At 41.5% G+C, this 20917-nt stretch overlaps 1 long non-coding RNA gene across 1 annotated transcript; it reads right to left on the bottom strand.

The window, feature by feature from the left end:
- Positions 1–1475: 1475 nt before the first annotated feature.
- LOC140711739 (uncharacterized) lies at positions 1476–16286 on the bottom strand. Its single transcript, XR_012093033.1, has 4 exons — positions 15994–16286; positions 9725–9879; positions 6233–6325; positions 1476–1758 (listed from the first exon to the last, which is right to left on the bottom strand). It is a non-coding gene; the product is annotated as an uncharacterized lncRNA (long non-coding RNA).
- Positions 16287–20917: the final 4631 nt, after the last annotated feature.

The following is a 20917-nucleotide window of genomic DNA, read 5'->3' as shown; positions in this document are numbered from 1 at the left end:
ATTGTAACAAAGGTACCACTCTGGTGGGGGATGCTGATGATGGGGAGGCTGTGCATGTGTGGGGACAGGGGGTATATGGAAACTGTATATTTTCTGCTCAGTTTCGTTGTGAATCTAAAACTGCTTTGAAAAACAAAGTCTACTAAATCAGTCAATTAATCCTTCACTATTTCAGCATCTCCTTCACCTTACAGTGAAATCAAAATAACAAACAGGGCTGCAAGGCCCTGTGCAATCTGGCCTCCCTCCCCATTCCTGCCTCCCTCCCTCTTGCTTAGTCTGATCCAGCCATGCTGGCCTCCTTGCCAGCTAGAATGCCAGGCACACTGCACCTCAGGGCCTTTGCACCTGCTGTGCTCTCTCCCAGGAACACTCTTCCCCAGGAGAGCCTCCCTGGTTCCCTGCCATCTTCCTTCAGGTCTTTATTCAAATGTCACCTTCTTTGTGAGGCCTTCCCCATCACTCTAATTAAAAATGCAGCTTTGGCTGGGCACAGTGGCTCACACCTGTAATCCTAGTGCTTTGGGAGGCCAAGATAGGAGGATCGCTTGAGTCCAGGAGTTCAAGACAAGCCTGGGCAACACAACAAGACCCCACCTCTCCTAAAAATTTTAAAGAATTAGCAGGGCATGGAGGCACGTGCCTGTAGTCCCAGCTACTTAGGAGGCTGAGGCAGGAGATCACTTCAGCCTGGGAGTTCGAGGCTGCAGTGAGCTATGATCCTACCACTATACTCCAGCCTGGGTGACAGAGTGAGACCCTGTCTCTAAATTTAAAAAAAAAAAAAAGGCAGCTTCCCCCAACCCTTCCTATTTTCTTTCTTGCTTTATTTCTTACCAGAGAGTTCATAACCATCTAACATACTATGTATTTCACTTATTTCATTTCTTGGTCTGCCTCCCTCCCACTAGAATGTAAGCTCTGTGAGGGCAGAGATTGTTGCTGTTTTGTTTTCTGCTACACCTCACTGCCTTATCATAGAGCTCAGCACTTGGTAGGCTCTCAATATTTATTGGATGAATACATGAATAGCTTATGGCAAGTTCACTCATGCTTCCAAATATTTGCTGTGCTGTTTTCTTTACTTGGAATGACATTCGTCCATGTTCAGGAGAAAAATCCCACTCAGCTTCCAAAATTCAGCTGAAGAAACCCTCTTCTGTGAAGTACACTCTGACCCTAGGCAGACCAGGTAGGAATCTCTTCTCTGAATTACCACAGTCCCATTGTACTTCTAGTGGTCCCTTATCACAGTTCTCTGTAATCTGTATGGCCCCTTAGAAGGTTTGTATTCATCCTGTATTCAAAGGACCTTTGTACCTGGACTATAATCGCAGGCACTCAGAAGCATTTGTGAAATGAAATAGTAAATGAATGAGTAACTTAGATAAAGCAATTAATATGTAGCTTAGTGTGAAGGCATTTAGTATGTACATAATTTAAAGAAGACACTTAAAGATGCTCCTATGAAAGTCTTTGATATTAATACTTTTTATTACACCTTACTCAAGATACAAGTTAGTGACTAATAATACACAAAGGTCAAGATAATTGCTTAGAAATTAACGTAAAAGGCTATGTTTGCTTTCATGTTTCTTTTACAATATTTCAAGAACCTTTTTTTTTTAACTTTACCTGCTATTTGTGTTTCCATATTCATACTGGTTTAGCCTAGAGAGTATCACCATGGGTGCTAAAGAGTGGGCAGATTTGGTAAACAAAGCATTAATGGCAAAAACCACTGAGGGAAGGGGTGACCTGGAACAGACAAAAATAGCATGGGTCTATATCACATACGAATTATGTGTGATATATATATATATATATATATATATATATATATCTCCATATATACAATTTGAATCTTTGAATCAAGAATCTCTTTGTGTATGAAGTCTTCATTGATCCTAAGTAGACAATAATAAAAATAGTATAGTATTATAAAATATTAACCTTTTAGTTATAAAGGATTATAAAACTAGAAAAACCTAACTCTTTTTGTAAATTTTTTTTTACTTTAAGTTCCGGGATACATGTGCTGAACATACAGGTTTGTTACATAGGTATAAATGTGCCATGGTGGGAAAAACTTAACTCTTTTTCTTTTTTTAGAGACAGGGTCTAGCCATGTTGCCCAGGTTGGTCTTGAACTCTTGGCCTCAAGCCATCCTCCCAACTTGGCCTCCCAAAAGTACTGGGATTATAATCATGAGCCACTGTGCCCGGCCAGAACGTAAGTTTTTTTTTTTTTTTTTTAGACAGGGTCTTACTCTGTCTCCCAGGCTGGAGTGCTGTAGCACAATCTCAGCTTTCTGCAGCCTTGAACTCCTGAGCCCTAGCGATCCTCCCACCTCAGCCTTAGCTGGGACTGCGGGCACGCGCCACCACACCCGGATATTTTTGGATTTTGCAGGGGAGATGGGGTCTCTCCATGTTTCCCAGGCTGGTCTCCATCTCCTGGACTCAAATGATCCTCCCACCCTGGCCTCCCAAAGTGTTGGGATTATAGGTGTGAGACACCATACCTAGCAGAACCTAACTGAGAAGACACAGCTAATCTCTTCAGGCCTATTAAGTGAGCACTATTTGTGCCCTGTACTCTGTTATGGGCTCTTATTATTTCATCTAAATCCCACGACAATCCCACGAGTGAGATATTCCCAGCTCTGTTTTAGAGACGGGAAAGCAGATTAACTCATCCACAGTCACACAGCTAGTACATGGTAAAACTGGGATTCATGCCTAAGTTTTTCTGACCAAGTTTTATTATGCACTACTTTAATGTATTCCTGATAAGAATCCTCCATATAATTTTTTTTTTGGGGGGGGGGGACAAAATCTGGTTCTGTCGCCCAGGCTGGAGTGCAGTGGCGCGATCTCGGCTCACTGCAACCTCCGCCTCCCGGGTTCACACCATTCTCCTGCCTCAGCCTCTCGAATAGCTGCGACCCTGTAGTCCGCCACCACGCTCGGCTAATTTTTTGTATTTTTAGTAGAAACGGGGTTTCACCGTATTCACCAGGATGGTCTCGATCTCCTGACCTTGTGATCCACCCGCCTCGGCCTCCCAAAGTGCTGGGATTAGAGGCGTGAGCCACTGCGCTCGGCCTCTCCATATAAATTTTTAAATAATCAGGTCATATAAAACAAATCAAGTGCATTGACTGCATAAACTGAAATCTTGTCACATTTCAACTAATGGTGGAAACCTTGCAACTCAGGAGGAGAAAAAAGACAATGGGAAGGAGAGAAAAGAAGAAAGAGAGGGGAAAAAATAAAAGACAAGGTCTGAGAATTAGAGGAAGTTTAGTTTAATGGTAAGAGCTTGGGTTTGATTATCTGTTCTTTAGTCTGCTGGTTACATTAACCAGAACATTGGGAATATTAATTTCTGCAAGGTCTTAGTATCATGAAAATGGGGATAACTTTGATTGTCTGACAGTATAATTGCTGTCTATCTCCCCAACTAGACTATAAGGACCACGAGGGCAGAGGCTAAGTCCAGTTTTGCTCACTAGTTTTTGTCTTCTCTGACATGATGAGTGAGACAGTTGGATCAAGCAAAAAATAATTTTTAAAAGAAGAGACAGTAACCATTCCATTTTAACTTAACTATACTCATTCATAAATCTTTTCTTTGGGTTTTTCGTTGAGTATAGGTCCACTAATGAAAGTGCTGGTTCATCTTTCTTGTATAAACAGTATCCATATTACGTGATAGACAGTTTCTACTTGTCAGTTATAAAGAGAACCTAAAGTCACTTATGAAGCAAACTGAGTACAAAATATCTTTAGACTTCTATGACTTTTCCCAAAAAACGTTTGGATTCCACTGCACCAGACGTGATAGTAATTGTTTACAACTCAATTTTTTCTTTCTTTCTTTCTTCTTCTTTTTTTTTTTTTTTTGTATGTTTTCTAGGCTGGTCTCAAACTTCTGGCCTTGAGCAGTGCTCCTGCCTCAGCCTCCCAAAGTATTGGAATTACAGGCATGAGCCACCATGCTTGGCCCTACAACTCAATGTTGAGTCTTTCTAAAGCATTCAACTTAATTTTCACAAAAGTAACTTTTATTTCACATATATATTTCCTAAGTTTATAAAATATAAGTGCAATTAAATTTTGCAATTACAGTAACAAGTACATCTGACATTAATAGATTTAAATTAAAAAACACTACGCTTGGTAATGATACACTGAATCATGGGAGTAGAAAAGTACAGGTGTCCTCAAGAGTAGCCATTTGGTCACAAACCTACTGCACACATGTGAATAAGTACATTTTAGAGCAATGGTCTCCAACCATTTTGGCACCAGGGACCGGTTTCATGGAAGACAATTTTTCCACGAACCAGGGGGGTTGGTCTTGAGATGATTCAAATGCATTACATTTATTATGCACTTTATTTCTAATATTATTACAGACCAGTACTGGTCTGTGGCCTAGGGGTTGGAGACCCCTGTTTTAGAGAGAAGGAAGAGCATCAGATAACTTGGACAGTTCATTACAAGACCTACTGTATTGAATCCTCAGCATTTACCACATTGCCTAACACAAAGGAAGAAATCAATAAATATTTGTCAAGTCAATAATATCTACCACTCAAGGCTGCTGCAAGACATGAATGAGCAAACAGCCATACAACTCATTTGGACACTGGCATTTGGTAAATGTTAATGCCTTTCCCTTTCTCACTGTTCAAGACATTTTATTTATTTGTAACCTATCTAATTCAAAAGAATTTGAAAGGTGAAAAATGTTTACTAAAGTTGTTGCTTGTTTATGTATTCATTCAAAAGAAGGAGTTCTGAGCTAGTTGGTTTTCCAGGTACAAAGGAGACAAAAGTGAAGACAGGGCCCTGGACTACACCCTGCCTATCACCCGAATAAGAACTTAGCAACAAAATCCTGCAACAGGAAAGGAATTATATGAAGAGAAGTCCGGGTAGCTGGCAAATCTTTCCTCAATTTAATTTGCATTAAAAATAAAAGAGGGGGCTGGGCGCAGTGGTTGACATCCATAATCCCGGCACTTTTGGGAGGCCAAGCAGGAGGATCGATTGAGACCAGGAGTTCAAGACCAGCCTCGGCAACATAGCGAGATCCTCATCTCTACAGCACATATATATTTAAAAATTAACTGGGCGTGGTAGTATGCACCTATATAGTCCTAGCTATTCAGGAGACTGAGGCTGGAGGATCCCCTGAGCCCAGGAGTTTGAGGCTGAAATGAGCTATGATCACACCACCATACTTCAGCCTGAGCAACAGAGCAAGAGCCTGTCTCGAAAACAAACAAACAAACAGAGACTTTGCAGTATAAATGTTTTGACAGAACTAATAAAGAATGTGCCTCTGTCTGGCCGGGCGTGGTAGCTTATGTCTGTAATCCCAGCACTTTAGGAGGCTGAGGTGGGTGGATCATCAGGTCAGGAGTTTGGGACGAGCCTGCCCAATATCATGAAACCCCATCTCTACTAAAAATACAAAAAAATTAGCCAGGCATGGTGGTGTGTGCCTGTAATTCCAGCTATTCAGGAGGCTGAGGCAGGAGAATCGCCTGAACCTGAGAGGCAGAGGTGGCAGTGAGCCGAGATTACACCACTGTACTCCAGCCTGGGCGACAGAGCAAGACTCCGTCTAAAAAAAAAAAAAAAAAAAGAATGTGCCTCTGTCTTAAAATAACACATTCCTCTCTAATATGCAAAATAGGACACGTATGAGAAAATATTTGCCAATCAAGTACATTTTATAGCTGATCTAAAGTGCTTACAATCATACCAAAGAATAGAACCTCTCATCGTTGGCGTAGGCTTTTTCAAGTAAGAAAGGATAAGATGGACTTTGATTTTTAATTGTAATTCTTGCAATGTCACAGAGTAAAGGTCATTTTGCCCAATCGTCCCATGTAATAAGGCATATTGCCATATGTAGAACATACAGCTAACTGAGATTCCACTTTGGTTTCTGAGATTTAACCCTGTTGTAATATTGGCTATGTGAACCTGAGAAATGAAAAACTGTGATGTCCTTTTGGAAATGGGGAAAAGTTGCCTAGGGCAAACAAGCACGAATATCTGATTATATTTTGCCCCCTGGTTCCTAGCGATGCCTCTTATGATTGTCTTTCAGATATATGATTTGTAGTGGCAATATAATTGAGGTATGGAGACTGATAGGTCCTGCCTACATGTGATATTTTGTAGCTAACATTTGAATAAATATACTTACTGCTGATTAAACTTCATTACTGAAGTTTAATCTGCATCAACTATGTCAACTAGTGGCAGGGTAAACAAGGAAACCGAAGCTTGCACAATAACCCTAGAAAAAATGTTAAAACACATATGAGAATTTTACAACTAGGAGGCACAGCTTTTGTTAAAAAAGAATAAAATGAAAGTTGACATTTGATTTGCAAGAAGATAAGAAGAAATGATATACTATAAAAGTAAAGCTATATTAGACATACACTTCTATCCTCCCAAATATTATATATCTGTGAATATATAATTCTCTTTTAAAAATGTAATAACTGCTTTCACTTGGGAATTTTAAAAATGATTTTTATGCTTCTTCCTCATTCCAAATGACTAAACTCATTTAATCTGCTTAAATTATTAATAGATTCTAAAGGACAGGACATGCCGGGGAAATTAATCACACAGACATCTTTCTCTTGATATCAGAAATAGGATACATTACGAACTGAGAAAGGGCATATAGCATTTTAATTATGATAGAAGAATAAAAATGAGGGGGATGGTTTAAATGAAAAAAAGCAAACAAAAATTTTCATTCTAAAAATTATTATAAAATATCATTTTACATACTATACAGCCAGGGCCACCCTTACAGACTTACAGAATAGTTATCTATGTAGGGTTCTAATGTCTTGAAGTTTCACAGGGATTCAGTCATTGGAGTCAATTAAAACAGTCTCCACTACCAGTTTGTTCAAAATGCAAATACGCCTTCATGAAAATTTTCTCAAGTTGTTCCAGCAGGGACCTGAATAGAATTTACAATTCATTCAACCAAAATGAGTGGCTCACGCCTGTAATCCTACACTTTGGGAGGCTGAGGTGGGTGGATCACTTGAGGTCAGGAGTTCAAGACCAGACTGGCCAACATGGTGAAACCCTGTCTCTACTAAAAATACAAAAATTAGCCAGGCATGGTGGCTGGCGCCTGTAGTCCCAGCTACTCGGGAGGCTGAGGCAAAACAAAAAACAAAACAAAAACAAAAACAAAAACCTTTTCTTTTTTTTTCTTTTTTGAGACAGAAACTCACTCTGTTGCCCAGGCTGGAGTGCAGTAGCATGATTTCAGCTCACTGCAGCATCCACCTCTTGGGCTAAAGTGATCCTGCCACCTCAGCTTCCTGAATATCTGAGACTACAGGCGTGCACCACCACACCTGACTAAATTTTTATTTTGTGTAGAGACAGGGTTTTGCCACGTTGCCCAGGCTGGTCTTGAACTCCTGGGTTCAAGTGATCCTCCCACCTCAGCCTCTCAAAGTGCTGGGAGTATAGGCATAAGCCATTGTGCCTGGCCCAAAACACATTTTCTAAGGACCAACTATTTGCTGGAACCGCAGTAGGTAATGGGCCACAGTGATAAGAGACTAGACCCTATTCACAATAAACTCAATCCAGTGGGGACCATAGATAGTCGCAGGTAGAGGGAAAAGCACCACAGCAGAAGTAAGCATAGGGCACTGGAGTCATATAGGAGGGCCACCTAATCCAGATGAGGAAATCAGGGAAGGCTTCCCAGAAAAGCACATACCTGAGCTGTGGCCTAAGACACAACAGGACAGAGCAAAGCAAGAAATGGGGAACAACCCCGTCTCTACTAAAAAAATACAAAAAACTAGCTGGGCGAGGTGGCGGGCGCCTGTAGTCCCAGCTATTCCGGAGGCTGAGGCAGGAGAATGGCGTAAACCCGGGAGGCGGAGCTTGCAGTGAGCTGAGATCCGGCCACTGCACTCCAACCTGGGCGACAGAGCGAGACTCCGTCTCAAAAAATATATATATATATATTAAAAAAAAAAAAAAAAAAAGAAATGGGGAACAGTTTTCCAGGCACAGGGAACAGCATCTTCTAGACACAGAGGTGTCTGAACCAGGAACTGCAAAGTATTTCTGTGTGGCAGAGAGTACAGTGTAAGCTGAGGAGTAACAAGAAATGAAGACGAAGGCGGGGCACAGTGGCTCACACCTGTAATCCCAGCACTTTGGGATGCCACGGTGAGCAGATCGCTTGAGCTCAGGAGTTCAACACCAGCCTGGGCAACATGGCAAAAACCCATCTCCACAAAAAATAAAAATTAAGCTGGGCATGGTAGTGCACACCTGTATTCCCAGCTACTTAGGAGGCTGATCACCTGAGCCTGGGAGGTGGAGGCTGTAGTGGGCCATGATCGTGCCACTGTACTCTAGCCTAGGCAACAGAGCAAGACCCTGTCTCAGAAAAAAAAAAAAAAAAAAAAAAAAGAAATGAAGATGAAAAGATAAAGAGGGACTATATAACCAGACATCATACGTCATCATTTTGAAATACCCTGAAAGCAGTAAGAAGCCACTTAAGATTATTAAGCAAAGGTACTTGGGAGGCTGAGGCAGGAGAATGGCATGAACCCAGGAGGCGGAGCTTGCAGTGAGCCGAGATCGCGCCACTGCACTCCAGCCTGGGTGACAGAGTGAGATTCCGTCTCAAAAAAGAAAAAGAAAACAAAAAAAAAGATTATTAAGCGGAGGAAGAGCATGTTATTCTAGAAGCAATATGAGAGAGGGAGTTGGAGAGACTGGAGACTATAAACTAGGGGTTCATATGGGAAGACTGTATCCTATTCCATGTAAGAAATGAGCTATAGGAATGTCAGTGGAACTGAGAAGAGATGGATTCAGGGCACATTAGGGAGATAAAACTGCTGACAATTAACAGTGTGTTGGACCTAGGTGTCAAAGAAGAGAGAAAAGGCAAAGACAACGTCTCAGTCTCTGACTTGAGAAACCAGATAGATGGCAGAGCCATTTCCGGAGACGGCAAATAATGGCAAAAGAGCAGATTTGGCAGCAAGATCCTTGATTTGGACCTGCGGAATTTGAGATGCCTGTGATGGAGGCAAAGTGGGTGCTTGCGGGAGGAGGAGAGGTTGAAGAAATAGGAGGAAGAGTTGAAGGAGGAATAGAAGGTCAGCCTCTTTTATACGTGGCAGCAGTATTTACTAAATGCTGTATCTTTTTGAGACAGGGTCTCACTCTGTCACCTAGGCTGGATGGAGTGCAGTGGTGCAGTCATAGCTCACTACGACTTGAATTCATGGGCTCAAGTATGATCCTCCTGCCTCAGCCACTGGAGTAGCTGGGACTACAGGCATGTGCCACCAGAAAATTGTAAAACTTTTTGTAGAGATGGGGTCTTACTCTGTTGCCCAGGCTAGTCTCAAACTTTTGGCCTTAAGCAATCCTCCCACCTTAGCCTTCCAAGTAAATTTTTTAATAGGTTGAAAAAAGTAAGTTTACTACAAAATTTAACGTATAAAATTCCTTCAAAAAACAAGCCGTTAACATTCAGACAATTTATCAGAAAGGTACAATGACCTTGCCTAGAAATGAATATTAAACTCAGTCCAGATCAAAAATATTTCACTGCTTGAAAGGGCAAATGGTAAAATTTAGTGTAATTTTGAGACTGGAACCAGCATTTACTTACATGATAATAGTGAGATAAAGAACTAAACAGTAATAGTATTGCTTCCCCAGGAGTAACATTACAGTGGAGGCTGTTCCTTCTAGATAGAAAGAAATTAAGATGATCTTATAGTAACCAAACTTTTTCAGCCAGGACTGACTGATAAGTACAAGGCACTGAAATGGAAACAGAAAGGCATTGTGTTAAGATGGAACTCCATGGAGTTCCTTAATAAGATGGAACTTATTAAGCTTACTCACTCTTGCTGATGACAAAATAAACGTTCTTATTGCAAAATAAATTGCTGGCTAGGTGCGGTGACTCATGCCTATAATCCCAGTAGTTTGGGAGGCCAAGGTAGGAGGATTGCTTTAGCCCAGGAGTTCATGACCAGCCTGGGCAACATGGTGAAACTCTATTTCTACAAATAATATAAAAATTAGCTGAGTGTGGTGATGTACAGCTGTAGTCCCAGCTACTAGGGAGGCTGAGGTGGGAGGATTGCTTCAGTCCAGGAGGTTGAGGCTATAATGAGCTATGATCATACCCACTGCACCCCAACCTGAGTGACAGAGCAAGACCCTATCTCAAAAAATACGTAATAAATAAATAAATTTGCTTCTGAATTACAGTATCAATTGAAACACACAACTAAAACTATCTTGCTTAGAAATGCCATTATCATCAATATATATCAAAAATTGATTATGAATAATAACTTTTTTTTTGAGACAAAGTCTCAAATCTGTCGTCCAGGCTGAAGTGCAGTGGCATGATCTTGGCTTAGTGCAATCTTTGCCTCCCAGGTTCAAGCAATTCTCATGCCTCAGCATCCTGAATAACTGGGATTACAGGCAAGCACCACTGTGCCTGGCTAACTTCTGTATTTTTAGCGTTTCACCATGTTGGCCAGGCTAGTCTCAAACTCCTAGGTTCAAGTGATCTGCCTGCCTGGGCCTCCCAAAATGTTAGGATTACAGGTGTGAGCCACCACATCTTGCCTGAAATGTACTTTTTACCCCAAAATCAAGCATCAGAGGAAAACAAGAGTTAGCATTCTGGGTTACTGTGTCCTGCCTAACTTTATATATTTTTATCATTATAACAGATTCATTTTAAGAGCTCAGACTTAGATTTTTTGCATTTCTTGCTATTAATGAAAAAGTTCATTGTTCTAGACTGAAAAGTTTATGCTAAATATACGTATGTACATTAACAAAGATCAGAAGATACTCTTTGTTTTCAATAAAAAAGCACACATTGTTTATCCCTGAAAAGTTTTCACTAACCAAATGTATGTGCATTATAATTAGAAGAGAATTTTGAATGATGTAAGTAGAATACAGATATTCTTTAGTAAACAGGTTTTTTTCCCCTGACTGATTTTTTTACTTACTTTTCTACTCGTAAAGAACAAGAGTTCATTTTCTGGATACTAAAAAACAATGGATCAGTGACTGATGTGGTCCAAGGCATTTCTTAGAGTTCTGTAAGAGGAAGTATGTAAAACACCCCAACAAGTCCAATTATATTCTTAAATATTATTAGAATATTATAGAGTAACACATTTCCACATATTGAAATGCAGCTGCTGTTTCTCTATCTCTAGTACATAAACATACAAAATACAAGAAGTTAATAATGTAAGAAATATGTGGTAGAGTGGAATGTGCAAGATTTTTTTAAAGACAAGGTCTTACTACATTGCCCAGCCTGGTCTCAAATTCCTGGGCTCAAGCGGTCATCCCAAGTAGTTGACTACAGGCATGCACCACCATGTCTGGCTAAAAAATGAAAGATTTTGAAATCAGATGTCCCTAGATTTAAATTCCAGCTTTGCCACTTTTACCGGCTATTTCTTCATAGAGAAGTTACCTTACCTAAGAGGCATTTCCCCCACCAAGACAAACTTTCTCTCTCTCTCTCTCTCTCTCGCTCGCTTGCTCACTCTCGCTCTCGCTCTCCTCCGTTTCTCTTCTCTTACCTAGCACCATACTCAAATATAGGGTACTTAATAATTGGTAGCTGTTTTTCTTGTGTCCAATATATAAAAAGATATAAGCCAATGATGAGTAGTATTACAAAAATCATGAAAGAAAAGAGAAAGACTGCCTTTTTTTAAAAAAAACTAAAATAAAGCCTTCTACAAATGAAATATTTTGGCTCTCCATTCAACAGTGTGTTCCAACATAAGTGTTGGCAAACCTATGCCGACATCAAAACAGAGGGATAAAGGCAGTGCCGTGCTCACAGTGAAAGTCTAATAGATATCTGCTGCGTTGAGATGGCTGTACATAATAAGAGCTAACATTTCTAGAGGGTTTATTGTGCCAGGAACCGTTTTAAGTACTTTGGATGTTTTAATTCATTTAACCCTCATAATACTTTCCTTAGGTGGGCACTATGTTTTTTTTTGTTGTTGTTGTTTGTTTGTTTGTTTGTTTGTTTTTGAGACAGGGTCTTGCTCTCTCATCCAGGCTAGAGTGCAGTGGCACAGTCATAGTTCCCTGCAGCTTTGACCTCCTGGGCTCAAGTGATTTTCCCACCTCAGCCTCCCAAGTAGCTGGGACTCCAGATGTGTGCCACTATGCCTGGCTAATTTTTAAATCTTTTATAGGGACAGCATCTCACTATGTTGCCCAGGGTGGTCTTAAACTCCTAGGATCAAGTGACCCTCCCACCTTAGCTTCCCAAGATACTGGGAGCCATTGTGCCCAGTCCTGTAGGTACTATTTTGATCCTCATTTTACAGATGAGGAAACTGAGGCCCAGAGAAGTAGAGTAACTTACCCAGGATTGCACAGCTAGTAAGTGGAGAGCCAGACTCCTCCTGGGCAGAGTACAGATCCATGCTTTTAACCCAGTTACTCCTCTGCCTCTCTGGGGAGTGTAATGTGGAAGAGTGACGGACCTATACCAACAGTTATTAGGGAGACAGAACATTTGTTCATCCTTTTCTCCTTTCTTTATTCAACTCCTCAAAAACAAAGCCAGCCTGAGACTGGGTGCAGTGGCTCATGCCTACAATCCCAGCACTTTGGAAGGCCAAGGCAGGCGAATCACTTGAGGTCAGGAGTTGGGAGACAAGCCTGGCCAACATGGTGAAACCCCATTTCTACTAAAACTGCAAAAATTAGCCAGGCGTGGTGGCACATGCCTGTATTCCCAGCTACTTGGGAGGCTGAGGCAGGAGAATTGCTTGAATCTGGGAGGTGGAGATTGCAGTGAGCTGAGACCACGCCACTGCACTCCAGCCTGAGTGACAGAGTGAGAGTGTCTCAAAAAAAAAAAAGAAAGAAGAAAGAAAGAAAGGCAGGGGAGGGAGGGAGGGAGGGAAGGAGGAAGGAAGGAAGGAAAGAGAAAAAGAAAATGAAAACATAGTGCTCACCTTCATTATTTTACCCAATAAAGTGTTAAAGAGACTTAGCCAAATAAATAACAATAAAAACAGATTCCAATGAGCCGTCATTTTTTTTTTTTTTTTTTTTTTGAGGCAGTCTCGCTCTGTCGCCCAGGCTGGAGTGCAGTGGCACCATCTCGGCTCACTGCAACCTCCACCTCTCAGGTTCAAGCAGTTCTCTGCCTTAGCCTCCTGAGTAGCTGGGATTACTGGCACCTACCACCATGCCCGGCTAATTTTTTGTATTTTTAGTAGAGACGGGGTTTCACCATCTTGGCCAGGCTGGTCTTGAACTCCTGACCTCATGATCCACCCACCTCAGCCTCCCAAAGTGCTGGGATTACAGGCAGGAGCCACTGCACCCGCCAAGCTGTCATTTTTTACCACAATAATTTACACGTGTTAATTCTCTAGAAATTAAGAATAAATTTAAAGCAACTTTGGATTTTCTTTTATGTTTTGTAGAGACAGGGTTTCGCCATGTTGCCCAGGCTAGTCTTGAACTCCTGGGCTTAAGCAATCTGCCTGCCTCGTCCTCCCAAAGAGCCAGGATTACAGACGTGAGCCACCATGCCCAGGCTTACATAAGAATTTAACAATTCTGGTGAAGAGGAGAAACTATAGGCAAGTACTATACATGATTTAAAGTAAGAAAGTATATATAGCCTAGAATCTGGTAGCAAATAACAAGCAGAGACAGGAAATCAAACAGCTTCCCATTCTCGGTGGTTAAACAGAGGAGCAAACAGCCTGACAAACTTCAAATTGCTTTGAAAGGAGAGCATCATTTTATTATGCACACACAGTACCTGGACTATATTGATAAGCCAGATATGAAATTCCATTTGGTATGCTCTGCTAAATAAATGATGTAAGCACAGTACATTTTAGAGACAGAATCTTAAAGTATACAGCTCTAAAGGTACCACCTCCCTTTTCTCATCTGTAAGAATAAGAATCTCTTCCTCCAAGATTGTTATGAGGATCACGTCATGTAATATACACAATGCACTTGGCAATAGTCCATGGCACATGGTAAACACTCAAAACTGTGGGTTACCATTATTATGGCACGTATAGTAATTATAAAGACCTTGGGATAATAGCAGACAGGCAAATTCTATTCTATATACTTTACTTAAGAAATTGTGGTGGGCCGAACACTGTGGCTCATGCTTGCAATCCCAACACTTTGGGAAGAAAGGAGGACTGCTTGACTCCAGGAGTTCAAGACCAACGTGGGGAACATGGCTGGTCTTGAAAAACACTGTCTCTACAAAAAATAAAAAAACTTAGCTGGGCATGGTGGTACATGCCTGTGGTTCCAGCTACTCAGGAGACTGAGGTAGGAGGAAAGCTTGAGCCCAGGAGATCAAGGCTGCAGTGAGCCATGATTGTGCCACTGCACTCCAGCCTGGGTGACAGAGCACGACACTGTCTCTAAAAAAATAAAGAAATAAAAATAAATAAATTGTGGCAACACTTAAAACATTTTAGAACTATTTCTGTCCCAAATGGCTTAACAATTTTTGAAAGCTGGTAAACAGTAAAAACTAGTCTATCTAGAATAACCTGTTTCCTGAAGAGTATTGCTAAGATGTTTTGCTTATCATTTGTGAAAATAGGAAAAACCTGTATCACAGGCGAGGTAAAGCCATATTTTAGAGGACATATTTAGGTTAAGGGGAACAACATATCAGCTTTCCAAATGGTATAATAAGCAGCAGACCAGTATATTTTTTGAAGAGGACGTGACCTCTACAATAATGGTCATGACCATGGAATTTTAATAGTGCTCTGAAATTCCAGGACTCAGGCTTTTAGCCAAGTGTTTTGAAACTTGACCAACTAACTCTTCTTCCACGTGATAGTCACAGAAATCTTAAACACCCAAATAAAGCAAAATGACACGCTTAAAAAGAAAAGCTGTTTTCTTCCATAGTTCTGCTGGGTTTAAAGGAGAAAGCTGAGAGGAACAAAACTCCACAGCAAAAATGTTTAAAATATCACATTGTTCAGTTCTCACTGGGGTCTCTTTCCTTTTTCCCTGTTGTCTTTTTTTTTTTTTTTTTTTTTTTTTTTGAGACGGAGTCTTGCTCTGTCACCCAGGCTGGAGTATGGTGCGATCTCAGTTCACTGCAACCTCCGCCTCCTGGGTTCAAGTGATTCTCCTGCCTCAGCCTCCTGAGTAGCTGAGATCCGCCACCAAGCCTGGCTAGTATTTGTATTTTTAGTAGAGACAGGGTTTCACCATGTTGGCCAGGCTGGTCTCGAACTCCTGACCTCTAGTGATCCACTCGGCTCGGCCTCCCAAAGTGCCGGGATTACAGGCATGGACCACTGTGCTCGATCTTGTCTTTTTTCCATTATGTTTCTACTGAATCTTGTATGCTATCTGGAGCTCTGAATCTTTGGGTCTTTTAATAACTGTGTGTTGGCTGGGTGCGGTGGCTAACGTCTGTAATCCCAGCACTTTGGGAGGCCGAGGCAGGCTGATCACAAGGTCAGAAGCTCGAGACCAGCCCGAACAACATGTTGAAACCCCATCTCTACCAAAAATACAAAAATTAGCCAGGTGTGGTGGCGCACACCTATAATTCCAGCTACTCAGGAGGCTGAGGCAGGACCGAGAGGGCAAGTGTTGCAGTGAGCTGAGATCACACCACTGCATTCCATCTTGGGTGACAGAACAAGACTCCGTCTCAAACAAATAAACAAAAAACTGCGTGTCACTTTTTAAAACTACTGATGAAATCAGGTTTCTAATATCACCCAGCTAAGAGTTAAATCTCTAATCCCTGCAGGAAAAATTATCACAAATTATAAATCGTAGAGAACATAATTATAACAATTATAATAATCATAAAGAACATAAAGAACTATTACATACCTGTGGGCAAATAAAGCCTGCCCCCTACATAATGCTCCTTATGGAAGAAGATAGTACATCTCTGAGAATGAGAATATCTGCAAAGATCATCATGAAGTTGCTGAAGAAGGTTAAAGACTCGAAAGAAATTCATGATCAGAAAAAGGTAGAAGTATTTCTGGGACAAGATCTGTCTCACGGATAAAATGATAGGAGTCCAGGTGAGATCCTGTTCAGATTCCAAGAGGAGCTTCTCTTTGGGGCTTCTTTTAGGTTCAAAACACCTCACATGATACATCCCAGCTTAAAGGCTGGCAGTAGCAAGGAAAGCAATGACAATGGCAACAGCCTGGAAATGGGGCAAAGTTTCCATGTTATTAGAGATCAGGCCACAGAAGAGGATACCAGTAGAGCCCAGAAGTGATGCCACTTGGTTAATTTTAATAAGCTGAAGCCAACTTTCATCATCTAGTGAAAATCTCTGCAAACAGTTTACATTGGGCTTGTTGGACACAGGTGAGCGTGCTATCAAAAGCACCTAACGATACCACCAGGTGAAGTCCACTAAGCCAGTCACCTTCTTAATAGTATTTCCAAGGAAACCACAGGAACAGGAAGGCTACTGCATAGAAAGGGACACAGTACAAGACAGAAATATGACGACTTGAACAGCATTCGGCCTTAGAGTTCTTGGGAAAATATCCAGTCAGGTCATTAAGAACATTCCATATCATTAAAATTATCTAGGAAGAAAACAAACACACAGGATTATTTCAGTGTAGTAGAATAAACTACTGCACTCAGTATAGGACAAAAATGACCCCTGATTTTTTTTTTTTTTTTTTTACTTACGTGAAATAACCAAAGGTGATCAGTAGAAAAGCTAATTGTTTTCAGAACCAGCTAAAAAATTTAATAACAGCAAATACTACTCAAAAGCCAATGTGCATTCACTTTGTGTTTTTTTGTTTTTGTTTTTGTTTTTGTTTTTTTAGACAGAGTCTCGTTCTGTCACCAAACTGGAGTGCAGTGGCACAATCTCAGCTCACTGCAACCTCTGCCTCCCGGGTCCAAGTGATTTTCCTGCCTTAGCCTCCCAAGTAACTGGGATTACAGGCATGCACCACCATACCCAGATAATTTTTGTATTTTTAGTAGAGATGGGGTCTCACCATGTTGGCCAAGATGATCTTGATCTCTTGGCCTTGTGATCTGCCCACTTCAGCCTCCCAAAGTGCGGGGATTACAGGCGTGAGCCACTGTGCCCAGCTTGCATTCACTTTGTATTCAGGCACTGTATAAGTGTTTACATGCATTATTTTATCAAATCCTTAAAAACCCTAGCCAAGCACAGTGGCTTATGTCTGTAATCCCAGCACTTTGGGAGGCCAAGCTAGGAGAATTGCTTGAGCCCAGGGGTTCAACACCAGGCTGGGCAACATTGTGAGACCCTATCTCAAAAAAAAAAAAAAAAGAAAGAAAGAAAGAAAAAAGAAAAATTCTTTTTTTTTTTTTTTTTTTTTTAGGCGGAGTCTTGCTCTGTCGCCCAGGCTGGAGTGCAGTGGCACTATCTCGGCTCACTGCAAGCTCCGCCTCCTGGGTTCACGCCATTCTCCTGCCTCAGCCTCCCGAGTAGCAGGGACTACAGGCGCCTGCCACCACGCCCGGCTAATTTTTTTGTATTTTTAGTAGAGATGGGGTTTCACCGTGTTAGCCAGGATGGTCTCGATCTCCTGACCTCGTGATCCACCCATCTCAGCCTCCCAAAGTGCTGGGATTACAGGCTTGAGCCACCGCGCCCGGCCAAAATTCTCTTTTTTTTGAGACAGAGTCTTGCTCTGTTGCCCAGGCTGGAGTGCAGTGGTGCAATCTCGGCTCACTGCAGCCTCTGCCTCCCAGGTTCCATTATTCTCCTGCCTCAGCCTACTGGGTAGCTGGGATTACAAGCACATGCCACCATGCCTGGCTAATTTTTGTATTTTTAGTAGAGATGGGGTTTCGCCATGTTGGCCAGGCTGGTCTCGAACTCCTGACCTCAGATGATCCATCCGCTTCAGCCTCCCAAAGTGCTGGGATTATAGGCATGAGTCACCATGGCCGGGCAAAAAAATTTTTTTAATTTAATTAGCCTGGCATGGTGGCATGCACCTATAGTCCCAGTTACTTGGAGACTGAGGTAAGAGGACTGCTTGAGCCTAGAAGGTCAAGGTGCAGTGAACCGTGAACCGCACTGCAGTCTGGGTGACAGAGAAAGACTCCCATTACAAACAAACACACAAACAAAAAACAATCCTTTGAGGCAAGTACTGTTATTACTCTGACTTTACAAATGAGAAAACTGAGAGCCAGAGAAGTTAAGCAACTTGCCTAGCTAATAAACAACAGAGCCAGGTCTAACCCACGGTAGATGACCCCACAGCATGTGCTTTCAATCTTGTGCTAGACTGCCTTCCAACAACAGCACACAGGGCCATGCCTCTGCAAAGATTGATGGCCTGTTTACACCAAGGCATAGTTTTACATAATTTCATTAGGAAAGGTTAAAATATCAATGTTTGGCATTTCAAATTAAATCTAATTAGTATGTTATTACTGGTAATAAATGAGTAACATTACAAAATATAAGGGTTTTAAAACTATGAACTCTTCCAGCCTGACCACCTAATTGGTAATGACTTACAATACAATTTGTGAATACTGTGGGCCTTTTCAAAACAGAATATTTTAGGACTGGGCATGGTGGCTCATGCCTGTAATCCCAACACTCTGGGAGGCTGAGGCAGGAGGATTGCTTGAGCCCAGGAGTTCAAGACCAACCTGGACAACATAGTGAGACCCCTATTTCTACAAAAAAAAAAAAAAAAAAATAGCCAGGTATGGTGGCTCACACCTGTCATCCTACTCAGGAAGCTGAGCCAGGAGGATTGCTTGATCCTAGGGAGGTCAAAGTTGCAGTGAGCTATGATTGCACCACTGCATACCAGCCTGGGCAACAGAGTAGTCTCAGAAGAAAAAAAAAAAAAAAAAAAAGAAGAGAGGGACAGAGACTGGATATCTTAGTAATAATACTGATTTTTCCACATAAATTAATTTTCCAGACAACCTAAGCTTACTCTTTAAATTCTAATGCCTTTACATTTTGAATAGCAATCTTTTAAAAATCTCTCTTTCCAGCTAGGCGCAGTGGCTCACACCTGTAATTCCAGCACTTTGGGAGGCCGAAGTGGGTAGATCACCTGAAGTCAGGGGTTCGAGACCAGCCTGGCCAACATGGCAAAACTCTGTCTCTACTGAAAATACAACAATTCACCGGGAGTGGTGGTGTGGGCCTGTAATCCCAGCTATTTGGGAGGCCGAGGCAGGAGAATCACTTGAACTGGGGAGGTGGAGGTTGCAGTGAGCCGAGATCGTGCATTGCACTCCAGCCTGGGTGACAGAGCAAAACTCTGTCTCAAAAAATAAAATAAAAAATAAAAATTTCTCTTTCCCTCAAAGGAAGGAGATCTGTCCTATGTGAAAGGATAGTAAAGATTCCATCTCACCTGGGTTTGAGAAAAAGGCCACTTCTGAAATCGTGTACAGATGTAGAAAAAGTTTCACATAGTAGAAACCAAAAACAGAATTCGGCATTTCAGTCCCTAATGTCATCATAGAGTATGCCCAAGCAATGGGTTTGATATTTGAAAGTGCCATTTTCCATGCAGAGGAACTCTTCTTCCCTTTGTTTAAAAAAAAAAGTTAAAATTCACTGTTTGCACACAGTAGTGGATGGGGGGCAAAACATTGCTGGCCAGTACTTAATTTTAGTTAAATAAGAGTCCAAACCTATGAGCTGTATGTCCCCAGATTTAACACCTGACTTCCTTATCTATTCACTCAACATTTTTTGAGATGCTCGCCAGGAAACCTAGTTTGCATAGAGTGTGACTCCACTTATATTTTTATCTATCTCTTCGAACTTATAAAGCGGGATTTCAACCTGGCCAACAGGGCAAAACCTCATCTCCACAAAAATACACAAAGTAGCTGGGCATGGTGGCACACACCTGTAGTCCCAGCTACTCAGGAGGCTGAGGCAGGAGAATTGCTTGAACGCTGGAAGCAGAGGTTGCAGTGAACTGAGATGGTACCACTACAATCCAGCCTGGGCGACAGAGCAAGACTCCACCTCAAAAAAATATATAAAATAAAGTGGGATTCATCCAAGAGCTTGGACATGATTAACTAGTGTCAAGGAGATGTGTTTATGCCATTATTATCCTCCCTACTTGGTAGGGTGCAACAGAAACAGAACAACAAGGTGACAGCCTTTTGTTCAAGTCAAAAAGAAAGTAAGCCCCTCATCTTAGTATAAAGTTGTTCATTCAGTAGTACAGACTTGCATTTGAAGACTTATTCTTGATCTTCTGTAGCTTTGACCACAAGGACATAACTACAATGGATACAGAAATAACACTTTCTGATCCTTGTACGGGCCTCTCTTAAATCTAGCCTATCGTCTTACCCTTTGATTTTTATAAGTAGAAAACAGGAAAAGGCTAACCCAGCAAGAGGAAGGCATAGATTCATCTTCCTTTCAATCTTGACTATAGTTTAAAGAGAATACCATGATCTTTCTGTTCTATTCCTGGCTTACTTGAATCTTTGGCCAGGTCTCTGCATCTTACTGAGTCAGAAAACAGAAACAAATTCTGATAAGTCAAAGGATGTTACTTGCTTGAGTAATCCTTGGGCCTCTGTTTTAACTTTGTAGATCCAGGAACAGAATTAAGCAGGCAGTTCAGTCTACATTGCCAAATTTCTTAGGGAAAAAGAGGGCAAGTCAGAAGGAAGAAGTGGGCATTTGGCTCAAATGACCAAATTATTTACGGTCTCTACACTTCACTTTGCACCAAGTAGACTCAAGAATGATTATAATTCCGCTGGGTGTGGTGGTGCAGACCTG

Source organism: Chlorocebus sabaeus, chromosome 5, assembly GCF_047675955.1.
Source record: "Chlorocebus sabaeus isolate Y175 chromosome 5, mChlSab1.0.hap1, whole genome shotgun sequence".
Classification (NCBI taxonomy): domain Eukaryota; kingdom Metazoa; phylum Chordata; class Mammalia; order Primates; family Cercopithecidae; genus Chlorocebus; species Chlorocebus sabaeus.
Note: the sequence above shows the minus strand (reverse complement) of the source record. Positions and strands in the feature narration are given on the sequence as shown.